The sequence below is a fragment of the Chiloscyllium punctatum genome, chromosome 20 (genome assembly GCF_047496795.1).
Source record: "Chiloscyllium punctatum isolate Juve2018m chromosome 20, sChiPun1.3, whole genome shotgun sequence".
NCBI classification, from domain to species: Eukaryota; Metazoa; Chordata; class Chondrichthyes; order Orectolobiformes; family Hemiscylliidae; genus Chiloscyllium; species Chiloscyllium punctatum.
The window spans coordinates 47,946,227-47,961,590 of NC_092758.1; positions in this window are offsets into that span (position 1 = coordinate 47,946,227).

A 15,364-nucleotide genomic window follows, 5' to 3' on the forward strand; every position below is an offset into this window, starting at 1 on the left:
AGAGCCCTGTCTTAAGTGACCTGAAGCAGTGCTGTCAACTATTTTCGGAAACTCTGGCCTCCATATCACTGGCACCAGATTTTTTGGTCAGTCTTTGCAGAGCTCCATAGCCTCCTAAAAGCAGAATTCTTGCTGGTTGGGTCAGTTCACCACATGTTTTGATTGTGGCTAAGCTTTTCTGCTGCAGGATTTTTCTACATTGCTCCAAGATACTTCTCCCTAGTTTGTCAGTCTGTGATTGACCAATGTATTCAGAAGGTCACTAAAGCTTCTTTACCATGGCCAATGACTGCATTACTTTGTTAATGGATGTCAGTGCTCTTGATGGACCTATTTTAGATTTTTTTGTTACCAGGGAAGGCTTTTATTCAATTACAGTGACACTGAGCACCTCCACAAGTTATACAAATCCTTCATTCTTCAGATGTTATCATGGAATGTTAGAATATAGCTGCATCAAAGCAAGGAAATAGCCCGACGCATGACACATAGATATAATTACTGTAGGTCTACAGTATTGAAGCACAACCAGGTCTTTGAAACCACCAAGATGATAATTAACCAGATAACGTAGCTTCAAAACAGCAATACAGCTGCATGGATAAGTCAGAGGCCTTCCCACACTACAGTTCTCAGAGAATCACATACATTGTCATAATGCTCGGAAGACTGTGCCACATAACATCTTAAAGAACATTGCATAATAAACTGGCATGAAGAATGAGCATATTTTGTCACAAGGACTCAGTAAAGATTAGGAAAAAGTTAAACAATGAAAGCAAATACAATCCTTTTTACCAGTCCATCAATTCTGCAATATTGATCATTGAAGAAGTTACAAAAAAAGTTGTATATGACATTCTAACAGTGCCCTATCTTTATGGTCCATGAATCTATTTAAGACAGTATTAAAACTGGAGCTAAACAGTAACTGGCAGCTATCTAAGTTTCAACAGACTTTATTATTTTATTATAGAGCAGCAAATACTGAACAATAATCTCCTCTCAGAACTAATTTGTCACTTTATAGTCCAGCCATTTTGTTTCCATTAAACATCAACCAAGTGTCACCAACAATTGGTTGAGGAGCCCAGAGACATTGCATGATCATAGAATCCCTACGCTGTGGAAAGAGGCCATTCAACCCATTAAATCGCACTGACCCTCCAAACAGCATCCTATCTAAACTCAGCCCCCTGTTTTATCCCCATTATCCCATATTTACCTTGGCTAATCCATCTGACCTACTCATCCCGAGACACTATGGGGCAATTTTATCAAAGCCAATTCAACCAACTTGTATATCTCAGGACCGTGGGACGAATCCAGAACACCCGGAGGAAATCCATGCAGACACAGGGTGAACTTGCAAACTCCCCACAGTTGCCCATGTTTGGAATCAAAGCTGGGTTCCTGGCAATATAAGGCAGTAGAGCTAGCCACAGTGCCACCATGTCACCTGCGTTATTAAATCCTTCCAATTTTTATCATTTCACCAGAACATCCAATGGAACAACACATGAATGTGGAAAAATGAAATCCATGAACTAAAAGCAATGCACAGCATGGTGGCAATGAATAGTAATGAGTAAAATCACAATATCAGTGCAGAGCAGGAGAGCAGTCTGATGAACAAGTGTGGGATGGCAAAGAACACACTGGACCAAAAGCAGCAATAGGAATCCTCTCATTCTGTTCTAGCTATTGTCTGTAATATACTGAATGAACATCTGCAATGGGTTGCAAACTGATCATCAAACCTCTGCTGCAGTACAAACATTCGCCCTGTCTGTGATGAATCAGATGAATTTTGCAAAGTGCTTTCAGAACTATGAAACTTCAGAACTGTTTCTTGTCTGAGTAATCATTACATCTTTTTTTCAGATTTAATTCTGTAACCACAGCTCAACTGATTTTCTTTCTTCTTACAGTTTTCTCCAAGGCAGTTGGTGAACTATTAACTGAATTCACCAATTTAGAAAATCCCTTGATATGTATGTTCTGCAGTTGAGAATTTCATTGAATTTACACAGATATTAATGTCATCTGCAGACATCAGTTCAGTGACTCCAAATATATATATTTAAATGTTTCAGGTTGGTCCTTGGAAAATTGAGTTGCACTGACCACAATTTGTTCTTAAATTTCTGCATTTTTTTGTGCTTGTTACCATGGTGTAGAGGGATTGTAATGGGAATAAAATAATACGTCTAAGCAGAGACTCCATATCAATTCCTCCAATGTAGCTGAAAGCAGAAGTACATTCATTCTTTGTTTCATGTGTTTTCAGTTTGTTTCTTTGTCCTTTTTCAAAAACTAAAGTGATGCCAAACAGTACAGAATTTATTTGAACTTTTAATTAATCCCAAACTTTCTGCATTAGTGGAAGTGATCTTTTATCATTAACTGTGCAGTAATTTAATAATAACATTATATCTGTCGCAATTTTAAAATTTTGAGCTCTTTTCTCCACTGAAACATCTTTATATTTGAGAATGGATTTTGGAAAAAAAAGTTCAATCACATAAGTTTAAAAACAATGTTAAGGCATTAGGTTTTGGTGTCGTTTTCCCAAAGACGAATTAATAAGTAATTTGCCTGACTGTTTTTGCAAACACTGAACTATTCACACTATTACATTAGCAAGTGGTTGGCCCTTGTTTGGGAATTCATGAGAGGGTCTATGCTGCAGGCTCTCTTTCTGAGTTATGAACAGATGTAGATAAAAGGACAGAACCATTAACGTTTGTAAGAAGAATAGAGTAGGTGTGTTGGAAGTTTATACTGTTTAAGCCAAGCAAGTGAATCCACTGCCCTGTGGTAATGTAGCATATTCATTATTTTGTGTTTGTATGTAAAGATAAATTGTCTTGATTTAATTGAGTTAGACCATGTCCACTTGTTAACGGCAGGTAGGATAGCTGAAACATTATTTGTATTCAGCCTGATGTTACTAAACGTGTCCTCAGTGAACCTGTAAAAATTTGGAGAGATTGTGAGATGATAACATTATTAAAGTTTCGGATAGGCTGTTATTTATTAAATAAGTGACCAAGTGGGATACATTTTACCAATTGGACTACAGCTAAATGACTAGGGGACAGCAGTCCTGGTGTGAGACTTGGTCAATTGTGAAGTCAGGGCATTATGTACATGGGATTATTGGCCTTCAGGGCCATGGAGTAGGCTGTCAGGGCTGGACCGGAAGTTGGTAGATCTCAATAGCTGGAAGGGGAAGAGCCAAAGCAGTTAATGTCACAACTAGTTTTGTGGCATCGAAATGAGCTCCTTTTGGGCCACGAAACTAAAGGAAGCTGGTGATTCCCTTCAGCTGAGTCAACAATTGAAATTGACTGGATGCAATGTGCATGTTAGGTTTTCTACTCAATTAAACTCAAACATGGCAGTTGGAGGATCCAATGTTTGTCATGTGAGAGAATGACATTGTCATTAAATGGGTCTATTGTTTGATTCAGGGATTGGTAGCAGTGACAGTGACACTGCTGCTGTGGTGGAAAGACATTGAACCTCATTTTAAAAGTGCTTACAACCTTGTTGCCAACAAATTAAGACGATTAAAAACACAGCTTTCTGAATCTATTTAAGCATATAAGGAACTTAACACCATTTCTAGCTTCCGTTATTAATTCTGAAGGTATCTACAGCAGGCCTTACTTTATAGTAATATATAGACTGACAAAAACAGATGTCTCACCAAAAATGCATGACACTGACAAAGATAGCAGTTTATTCAATCAGAACTATTGCAATCCTAATAAGAACTAAATATTGATTTCAAATGCATTGTGTAATGTGTATTATTTGTGTCCATGTTGTTTTATGTCAATATATTGTAATATTATTTATTTTACTAAGGTCTTTCCAAGTGTTGGAATTAGGGAACACCGACCATTTAATTTGTTCATTCAGCTAATTGGATTCTAAGATTCACTTTAGGGACCAAATCTATTGAATTGTATAATATCAAATTTCGTAACATTTAACTAAAGTTACATATCCTTATTAATTCAACCTTACAAATCTGAAACTAAATTGTATAACTTATAAATAGGTGGCAAAAAAATTCCACCCAAAAACTTTAAACTGCCTCAGAAATGTTCTAACATTATCTATTAAATAACTTTTCCATTTTCTTTTCCTCTACCTCAAAATTAGTATCTTCAAATAACAAAGAACAGCACAGGAACAGGCACTTCAGCCCACCAGGGTTGTGCTGACACATCGAGTCATAGAGATGTGCAACACAAAAATAGACCTTTTAGTCCAACCCAAGCAGATATCCGAAATTAATCTAGTCCCATTTGCCAACACTTGGCCCATATCCCTCTAAATCCTTCCTATTCATATTCCCATCCAGATGCCTTTTAGATATTAAAAATCACACAGCACCAAGTTACAGTCCAACAGGTTTATTTGGAAGTTCTAGCCTTCGGAGTGCTGCTCCTTCATCAGGTAGCTAGTGGGGCAGGATCATAGGGCACAGAATTTATAACACAAGATCATAGTATCATGCAACTGAAATGATATATTGAACAAACCTAGATTGCTGTTAAGTCTTTCATCCTTTAGAATGGGTTGCAGGTTCCATCATCCTCTATTATTTCCTCTGGCATTCTTTGCACATGTTATCTGCTGCATGAAAAGATTATCCCTTTGGTCCCTTTTAAATCTTGCCCCTCACATCCTAAACCTATGTCCTCCAGTTCTGGACTTGCCTATCCCAGGAAAAAGAACTTGTCTATTTACCCTATCCATGTCCCTCATGATTTTATAAACCTCTATAAGTTCACCACTCAGCATCAGATGTTCCAGGGAAAACAGCTCCAATCTATTCAGCTTCTCCTTATAGTTCAAGCCCTTCAACCCTTGCAACATCCTTGTAAATCTTTTCTGAACCCTTTCAAGTTTCACAACATCCTTTCTATGGGCGGAAGACCAGAATTGCACACAATATTCCAAAAGGTGGCTGAACCAATGTCCTGTGCAGCTTTAACATGACCTCCCAACTCCTCTACTCAATGCTTTGACTGATAAAGGAAAGCATAACAAATGCCTTCTTCACTACCTTATCTACCACTTTCAAGAAGCTCACAAACTTGATGGAGTTTTTGAGGAAGTAACAAAGAGGATTGATGAGGGCAGAGCAGTAGATGTGATCTAAATGGACTTCAGTAAGGTGTTCGACAAGCTTCCCCATTGGGATACTAATTAGCAAGGTTAGATCTCACGTAGTACAGGGAGAACTAACCATTTGGATACAGAACTGGCTCAAAGGTAGAAGACAGAGGGTGGTGATGGAGGGTTGTTTTTCAGATTGGAGGCCTGTGACCAGTAGAGTGCCACAAGGATCGGTGCTGGGTCATCTACTTTTTGTCATTTTCATAAATGATTTGGATGCGAGCATAAGAGGTACAGTTAGTAAGTTTGCAGATGACTCCAAAATTGGAGGTGTAGTGGACAGTGAAGAGGATTACCTCAGATTACAACAGGGTCTGGACCAGATGGACCAATGGGCTGAGAAGTGGCAGATGGAGTTTAATTCAGATAAATTCGAGGTGCTGCATTTTGGGAAAGCAAGTCTTAGCAGGACTTATACACTTAATGGTAAGGTCCTAGGGAGTGTTGCTGATCAAAGAGACCTTGGAGTGCAGGTTCATAGCTCCTCAAAAGTGAGGTCACACGTAGATAAGATAGTTAAAAAGGCATTTGGTATGCTTTCCTTTATTGGTCAGAGTATTGAGTACAGGAGTTGGGAGGTCATGTTGCAGCTGTACAGGACATTGGTTAGGTCACTGTTGGAATATTGTGTGAAATTCTGGTCTCCTTCATATCGGAAAGATGTTCTGAAACTTGAAAGGGTTCAGAAAAGATTTACAAGGATGTTGCCAGGGTTGGAGGATTTGAGATATAGGGAGAGGCTGAACAGGCTGGGGCTGTTTTCCCTGGAGCATCGGAGGCTGAGGGATGACCTTATAGAGATTTACAAAATTATGAGGGGCATGGATAGGATAAATAGGCAAATTCTTTTCCCTGGGGTGGGGGAGTCCAGAACTAGAGGGCATAGGTTTAGGGTGAGAGCAGAAAGATATAAAAGAGACCTACAGGACAACTTTTTTCATACCGAAGGTGGTACGTGTATTGAATAAGCTACCAGAGGAAGTGATGGAGGCTGGTACAATTGCAACATTTAAGAGGCATTTGGATGGGTATATGAATAGGAAGGGTTTGGAGGGATATGGGCTGGGTGCTGGCAGGTGGGACTAGATTGGGTTGGGATATCTGGTTGGCATGGACAGGTTGGACCGAAGGATCTGTTACCATGCTGTATATCTCTGTGACTCTATGACTCTAACTTGCCATCCTCAGGACCTTACCATTAAGTGTATAAGTCCTGCCCTGAATTGCCTTTCCAAAGTGTAGCATCTCATATTTATCTAAATTAAACTCCATCTGCCACTCCTCAGCCCATTGGCCCATCTGATCAAGATCCCATTATAAGATCATAAGACCATAAGACATAGGAGTGGAAGTAAGGCCATTCGGCCCATCGAGTCCACTCCGCCATTCAATCATGGCTGATGGGCATTTCAACTCCACTTACCCGCATTCTCCAGTAGCCCTTAATTCCTCGAGAAAACAAGAATCTATCAATCTCTGCCTTGAAGACATTTAGCGTCCCGGCCTCCACTGCACTCTGCGGCAATGAATTCCACAGGCCCACCACTCTCTGGCTGAAGAAATGTCTCCGCATTTCTGTTCTGAATTTATCCCCTCTAATTCTAAGGCTGTGTCCATGGGTCCTAGTCTCCTCACCTAACTGAAACAATTTCCTAGCGTCCACCCTTTCCAAGCCATGTATTATCTTGTACGTCTCTATTAAGTCTCCCCTTAATCTTCTAAACGCCAATGAATACAATCCCAGGATCCTCAGCCGTTCCTCATATGTTAGACCTACCATTCCAGGGATCATCCGTGTGAATCTCCGCTGGACACGTTCCAGTGCCAGTATGTCCTTCCTGAGGTGTGGGGACCAAAATTGGACACAGTACTCCAAATGGGGCCTAACCAGAGCTTTATAAAGTCTCAGTAGCACAATGGTGTTTTTATATTCCAACCCTCTTGAGATAAGTGACAACATTGCATTCGCTTTCTTAATCACGGACTCGACCTGCATGTTTACCTTTAGAGAATCCTCAACTAGCACTCCCAGATTCCTTTGTACTTTGGCTTTATGAATTTTCTCACCGTTTAGAAAGTAGTCTACGCTTTTATTCTTTTTGCCAAAGTGTAAGACCTCACATTTGTTCACGTTTAATTCCATCAGCCATTTCCTGGACCACTCTCCCAAACTGTCTAGATCCTTCTGCAGCCTCCCCACTTTCTCAGTACTACCTGCCTGTCCACCTAACTTCGTATCATCTGCAAACTTCACTAGAATGCCCCCAGTCCCTTCATCCAGATCATTAATATATAATGCGAATAGCTGTGGCCCCGACATTGAACCCTGCGGGACACCGCTCGCCACCGGCTGCCATTCTGAAAAAGAACCTTTTATCCCAACTCTCTGCCTTCTGTCAGACAGCCGATCCTCAATCCATCCCAGTAGCTCAACTCAAACACCATGGGCCCTCACCTTGCTCAGCAGCCTCCCGTGTGGCACCTTATCAAAGGCCTTTTGGAAGTCTAGATAGACCACATCCACTGGGTTTCCCTGGTCTAACCTACTTGTCACCTCTTCAAAGAATACCAACAGGTTTGTCAGGCATGACCTCCCCTTACTAAATCCATGTTGACTTGTTCTAATCAGACTTTGCTCTTCTAAGAATTTAGAAACTTCATCCTTAATGATGGATTCTAGAATTTTACCAACGACCGAGGTTAGGCTAATTGGCCTATAATTTTTGATCTTTTGTCTTATAGAACATAGAACATAGAACAATACAGCGCAGTACAGGCCCTTCGGCCCTCGATGTTGCGCCGATCAAAGCCCACCTAACCTACACTAACCCACTATCCTCCATATACCTATCCAATGCCCGCTTAAATACCCATAAAGAGGGAGAGTCCACTACTGCTACTGGCAGGGCATTCCATGATCTTACGACTCGCTGAGTGAAGAACCTACCCCTAACATCAGTCCTATATCTACCCCCCCTTAATTTAAAGCTATGCCCCCTTGTAATAGCTGACTCCATACGCGGAAAAAGGTTCTCACTGTCAACCCTATCTAACCCCCTAATCATCTTGTACACCTCTATCAAATCACCCCTAAACCTTCTTTTCTCCAAAGAAAACAACCCCAAGTGCCTCAGCCTTTCCTCATAGGATCTTCCTACCATACCAGGCAACATCCTGGTAAACTTCCTCTGCACCCGTTCCAGTGCCTCCACGTCCTTCCTATAGTATGGCGACCAAAACTGCACACAATATTCCAGAAGCGGCCGCACCAGAGTCTTATACAACTGCAGCATGACCTCAGGACTCCGGAACTCAATTCCTCTACCAATAAAAGCCAGTACGCCATATGCCTTCTTCACTGCACTATTTACCTGGGTGGCAACTTTCAGAGATCTGTGTACATGGACACCAAGATCCCTCTGCTCTTCCACACTACCAAGTAGTCTACCATTAGCCCAGTAATCCATCTTTTTATTACTCTTACCAAAGTGAATCACTTCACACTTAGCTACATTGAACTCCATTTGCCACCTTTCTGCCCAGCTCTGCAGCTTCTCTATATCCCGCTGTAACCTGCCATATCCTTCCTCACTATCTACAACTCCTCCGACTTTCGTATCATCCGCAAACTTGCTCACCCAACCTTCTAACCCTTCCTCCAGGTCATTTATAAAAATGACAAACAGCAATGGTCCCAAAACAGATCCTTGCGGAACACCACTAGTGACGGCACTCCAAGATGAATCTTTGCCATCAACTACTACCCTCTGTCTTCTTCCAGAGAGCCAATTCCTAATCCAAACCTCCAACTCACCCTCAATGCCATATCTCTGTATTTTCTGCAGTAGCCTACCATGGGGGACCTTATCAAACGCCTTACTAAAATCCATATATACTACATCTACCGCTTTCCCCTCATCTACCTCCTTCGTCACCTTCTCAAAGAATTCAATAAGGTTTGTGAGGCACGACCTGCCCTTCACAAAACCATGCTGACTATCCTTGATCACATCATTCTTATCCAGATGTGCATAAATCCTATCCCTTATAATTCTCTCTAAGACTTTGCCCACAACAGAAGTGAGACTCACTGGCCTATAGTTACTAGGATTATCCCTACTCCCCTTCTTGAACAAGGGAACCACGTTTGCTAGCCTCCAGTCCTCTGGCACTACTCCTGTAGACAAAGAGGACACAAAAATCAAGGCCAATGGCTCTGCAATCTCCTCCCTTGCTTCCCAGAGAATCCTAGGATAAATGCCATCAGGCCCAGGGGACTTATCTATTTTCACCCTTGCCAGAATTTCCAACACCTCTTCTCTACATATCTCAAAGCCATCCATTCTACTTATTCGTGCCTCAGTATTCATATCGACAACAATGTCCTGTTCCTGAGTGAATACTGACGAAAAGTATTCATTCAGCGTCTCCCCAATCTCTTCAGCCTCCACACGCAACTTCCCATTACTATCCTTGATTGGACCTATTCCTTCCCTAGTCATTCTTTTATTCCTAACATACCTATAGAAAGCCTTAGGGTTTTCCCTAATCCTACCAACTAAGGACCTTTCATGTCCCCTCCTTGCTGCTCTTAGCTCTCTCTTCAGGTCCTTCCGGGCTACCTTATAACTCTCAATCGCCCCTATTGAACCTTCACGCCTCATCTTTACAAAGGCCGCCCTCTTCCATTTAACAAGGGATTCCAACTCCTTATTAAACCACGGCTCCTTCACACGACCCTTTCCTCCCTGCCTGATAGGTACGTACTTATCAAGGACACTCAATAGTTGCTCCTTGAACAAGTTCCACATATCAATTACGCTCTTGCCTTGGAATCTACTTTTCCAATCCACACATCCTAAGTCATGCCTCAACGCATCATAATTTCCCTGCCCCCAGCTATAACTCTTGCCCTGTAGTACACACTTATCCCTCTCCATCACAGAGACTAAAAATCACCGAATTGTGGTCACTGTCCCCAAAGTGCTCACCTACCTCTAGTTCTAATACCTGGCCTGGTTCGTTACCCAGAACCAAATCCAGTATGGCCTCACCTCTTGTTGGCTTATCTACATATTGTGTCAGGAAACTCTCCTGCACACATTGCACAAACACTGACCCATCTAACGAACTTGAGCTATAGCTTTCCCAATCAATATCAGGAAAGTTAAAGTCTCCCATAACAATCACCCTATTACTGTCACTCTTCTCCTGAATCATCTTCGCAATCCTTTCTTCAACGATTCTAGGACTATTAGGAGGCCTGTAAAAGACTCCTAACAGGGTGACCTCACCTCTCCTATTCCTAACCTCAACCCAAACTACCTCAGATGGCAAATCTTCATCCATCTTCCTTTCCACCGCTGTAATACTATCTTTGACAAGCAAAGCCACACCCCCCCCTCTTTTACCCCCACCTCTGACCCTACTAAAACATTTAAACCCTGGAACCTGCAACAGCCAATCCTGTCCCTGATCTAGCCATGTCTCCGTAATAGCCACAACATCGAAGTCCCAGGTACCAACCCACGCTGCGAGTTCACCTACCTTATTTCGTATACTTCTGGCATTAAAGTATACACACTTCAAGCCACCCTTCTGTTTACAGGCACGATCCTTTAAGATTGATACCATATTCCTACCCTCCCTACACTCCAGGTCCTGCACCCTAAAGTTACAGTCTGGGTTCCCATGCCCCTGCAGAGTTAGTTTAAACCCCCCCCAAGAGCACTAGCAAACCTCCCCCCAAGGATACTGGTGCCCCTCAGGTTCAGGTGCAGACCATCCTGTCTATAGAGGTCCCACCTTCCCCAGAAAGAACCCCAGTTATCCAAATACCGAAATCCCTCCCTCCTGCACCATCCCTGTAGCCACGCATTTAACTCTTCTCTCTCCCTATTCCTCGACTCTCTATCACGTGGCACGGGTAACAAACCAGAGACAACAACTCTGTTCGTTCTAACTCTGAGCTTCCAACCTAGCTCCCTAAAAGCCTGTCTAACATCCTCAGCACTCCTACCTATGTCATTGGTGCCAATATGGACCACGACTTCAGGCTGCTCCCCCTCCCCCTTAAGGACCCGGAAAACACGATCAGAGACATCACGTACCCTTGCACCTGGGAGGCAACATACCAAACGTGAGTCTCTCTCGTTCCCACAAAACCGCCTATCTGTGCCCCGAACTATCGAGTCCCCAATTATTATTGCTCTGCTCTTCTCCACCCTTCCCTTCTGAGTAGCGGGGACAGGCTCCGTGCCAGAGGCCTGAGCCCCGTTACTTACCCCTGGTAAGTCGTCCCCCCCACAAGTATCCAAAACGGTATACTTGTTCTTGAGGGGAACGACCACAGGGGGTCCCTGCACTGGCTGCTTCCTCCCAGTCCCCCTCACTGTCACCCATCTATCTGCCATCTTTGGAGTTACTACTTCCCTATAGCTCCGATCTATGACCCCCTCTGCCTCCCGAATGATCCGAAGTTCATCCAACTCCAGCTCCAGTTCCCTAACACGGTCTTGGAGGAGCTGGAGATGGGTGCACTTCCTGCAAGTGTAATCAGCAGGGATGTCCATGGCATCCCTCACCTCATACATGTTGCAGGAGGAACATTGCACTGCCTTCACTGCCATCCCTCTAAAGCTAACCTTTATTTAAAAAAACTGGGTCTAAAGAATACAACAAGCAAAATTCGGCACTTACCTCCTTACCACAACGGATCTTTTATTGAACAATGGGGTTACAACAGCGATCTTCCAATCATCCGGGACTTTCCCTGACTCCAGTGACTCTTGAAAGATCTCAACTAATGCCTCCGCTATTTCCTCAGCCACCTCTCTCAGAACATTGTACTCTGAGATAACCTTCTTCGCTGACTACTACACTTCCAATTTTGATATCATCTGCAAACTTACTAACTATATTTTATATGTTGACATATAAACAATATCTATTAATGACAAAAACTACTCAGCACCGATCCTTGTGGCACACCACTTGGTCAAAGGCCTCCAGTCTGAAAAACAATCCTCCACAACCACCCTCTGTCTTCTATATTTGAGCCAGGTCTATATCCAAATGGCCAGTTCTCCCTGTATTCCATGTGATCTAATCTTCCTAATTAGTCTACCATGCAGAACTTTTTTGAATGACTTACAGAAGTCCAAATAGATCATGTCCACTGCTCTGTCCTCATCAATTCTCTTCGTTACTTCTTCAAAAAACTCAATGAAATTAGTAAGACATGATTTCCCACGCACAAAGCCATGTTGTCTATCTGCAATCAGTCCTTGCCATTCCTAATAAATGTAAGTCCTGTCCCTCAGGATTCTTTCCAATACCTTGTCCACAACCGATGTCAGGCTCACTGGTCTATAGTTCCCTGGCTTGCCCTTACCACCTTTCTTAAATGGCGGCATCACATTAGCCAACTTCCAGTCTTCTGACACCTCACTTGTGACCATCAATGATACAAATATGTCAGGAGGTGCCCAGCAATCACTTCTCCAGCTTCCCATAGATTTCTTGGACACATCTAATCAGTTTCTGGGGATTTATCTACCTTTATGCACTTTACGACTCCTCCTCCTTTGTAATATGGACATTTTCAAGATGTAACCAATTATTTACCAAAATTCTGTATCTTCCATGTCCTTTTTGCAAATCTGATGAAAAATATTTGTTTAGTATCACTCCTATCTCCTGTGGTTCCACACATAGGTTGCCTTGCTGATTTTTGAGGGGTCCTATTCTCTCCCTCGTTATCCTTTTGTCCTTAATGTATGTACTTTATCCCTTTGGGTTCTTCTTAACCCTATTCACCAAAGATATCTCATGTCCCCTTTTTACCCTCCTGATTTCCTCTTCAGTATATTCCTACTGCCTTTTTACTCTTCTGAGGATTTACTCAATCTCTGCTGTCTCTACCTTAAATATGCTTCCTTCCTTTTTCTTGACCAATACTTCAATTTTCTAGTCATCCAGTGTTCCCTACACTTTCAGCTGACAGCAACACACTGTCTCTGGACTCTTGTTATCTCATTTTGGAAGGCTTCCCATTTTCCAGCCATCCCTTTACCTGCAAACATCCGTCCCCAATCAACTTTTGAAAGTTCTTGCCTAATACCATCAAACTTAGCCTTCCTCCAATTTAGAACTTTAACTTTTAGATCCGGTGTATCCTTTTCCATCACTATTTTTAAACTAATAGAAGTATGGTCACTGGCCCCAAAGTACTCCTCCATTGACACCTCAGTCACTTGCTCTGCCTTATTTCCCAAGAGTAGTTCAAATTTTGAGTCAGTAAAATTTCATCTACACACTTAACAAATTCCTCTCCATCTAAAGCCTTAAGACTATGGCAATCCCAGTTTTGTTTGGGAAGTTAAAATCCCCTACCATAACCACCCGCTTATTCTGAAGGATAGCTGAGATCTCCTTTGTTTCTCAATTTCCCACTGACTATTAGAAGATCTAAAGTACAATCCCAATAAGGTGATCATCCCTTTCTTATTTCTCAGTTCCTCCTAAATAACTTCCTTGGACATATTCCCAGGAATATCTTCCCTAAGTACCACCTTAATGCTATCCCTTGTCAAAAATACCACTCCCCCCCTCTCTTGACTTCCTCTCTGTCCTTCCTGTAGCATTTGTATCCTGGAACATTAAGCTGCCCGTCCTGTCCATCTCTGAGCCATGTTTCTGTAATTGCTATTATATCCTAGTTCCATGTTCCGAACCATGCCCTGAGTTCCTCTGCCTTCCCTGTTCGGCTTCTTGCATTGAAATAAATACACTTTAATTTATCAGTCGTACCTCATTCCTTGCTTTTTTTCTGCTAACCCTGACTGCTTGGCTTACTCCTTTTCTGACCTGTACCACTCTCAGACTGATCTTTTTCCTCACTACCTCACTGGGTCCAACCCTCCCCACTTTACTAGTTTAAATCCTCCTGAGCAGCTCTAGTAAATCCCCCTGCCAGTACATTAGTCCCCTTCCAATTCAGGCGCAATCTGTCCTTCTTGTACAGGTCACTTCTGCCACAGAAGAGATTTCAATGATCCAAAAATGTGAACTCTTTGCTCCTACACCATATCCTCAGGCATGTGTTCATCTGCTTTATCCTCCTATTTCTGCCCTCACTTTGCTCATAGCACTGGGAGTAATCCAGATATTACTACCCTTGAGGACCTCCTTCTTAAATGCTTGCCTAAATTTCTATATTCTCCCTTCAGAATCAATTTTTTCCCTTCCCATGTGTACAAAGACCTCCTGCTGGTCCCTCGCCCCTTTGAGAATATTCTTTACTCTCTCCGAGACATCCTGGTTCCTGGCACCTGGGTAGCAACACACCCTTCTGATTTTTCACTGCTGGCTGCAGAAATGTCTGTCTGACTCTGACTAGAGAATCACTTTTCGCAATCAATCGCTTAGAACCTGACATACTCCTCTTAAAGTTTGAGCCACTTTCAGTACCATAAACTTAGCTGTTCATGTTACATTCCCTTGAGAGTCCATCACCCCCTACATTTTCCAAAACAACATATTTGTTTGAGACAGGGATAGATAGACACAGAAGACTCCTGTGCTACCTACCTCCCTCTCCTATGTTTCCTGGCTGTAACTCATCGACCTGACAGTATCTGTGGTTTTTCTCCCTTATCATAACTGCCTCCATCACACTCCATAGCCCCTGTAAATTATTCCTAGCCTCTCAAACCAATCCGTGTGATCTGATAGGATTCACATCCATCCATACTGAATGTAGACATAATCATCACTAACCTGGGAACTCTCTCTAATCTCCCACAGGAAGAGTGCATCACTCTACTAATGGTGATATTTGCACCTTAAGAATCTACAGATCCAGAAAACAGCACAGTTTTACTGCTCTAAAAACACTGCTCCAGGATACCTTGGGACCTGTTTTATATTTTAAAAATGTAACCACGCGACAGGTTTCAATAAAACCTAGAATCAAAAAAGAACCCACTCTACTCACTATCGTAGATTTACTAACAAAAACAACAAATCTGAGAGTTCTTTGATGAACTGACCAGGAAGGTTGATTAGGGTAGGGCCGTAGACGGGTCTATATGGATTTCAGTAAGGCCTTTGATAAGATTCCACATGGTAGGTTGCTCTGGAAGGTTGGAACGCATGGAATCCA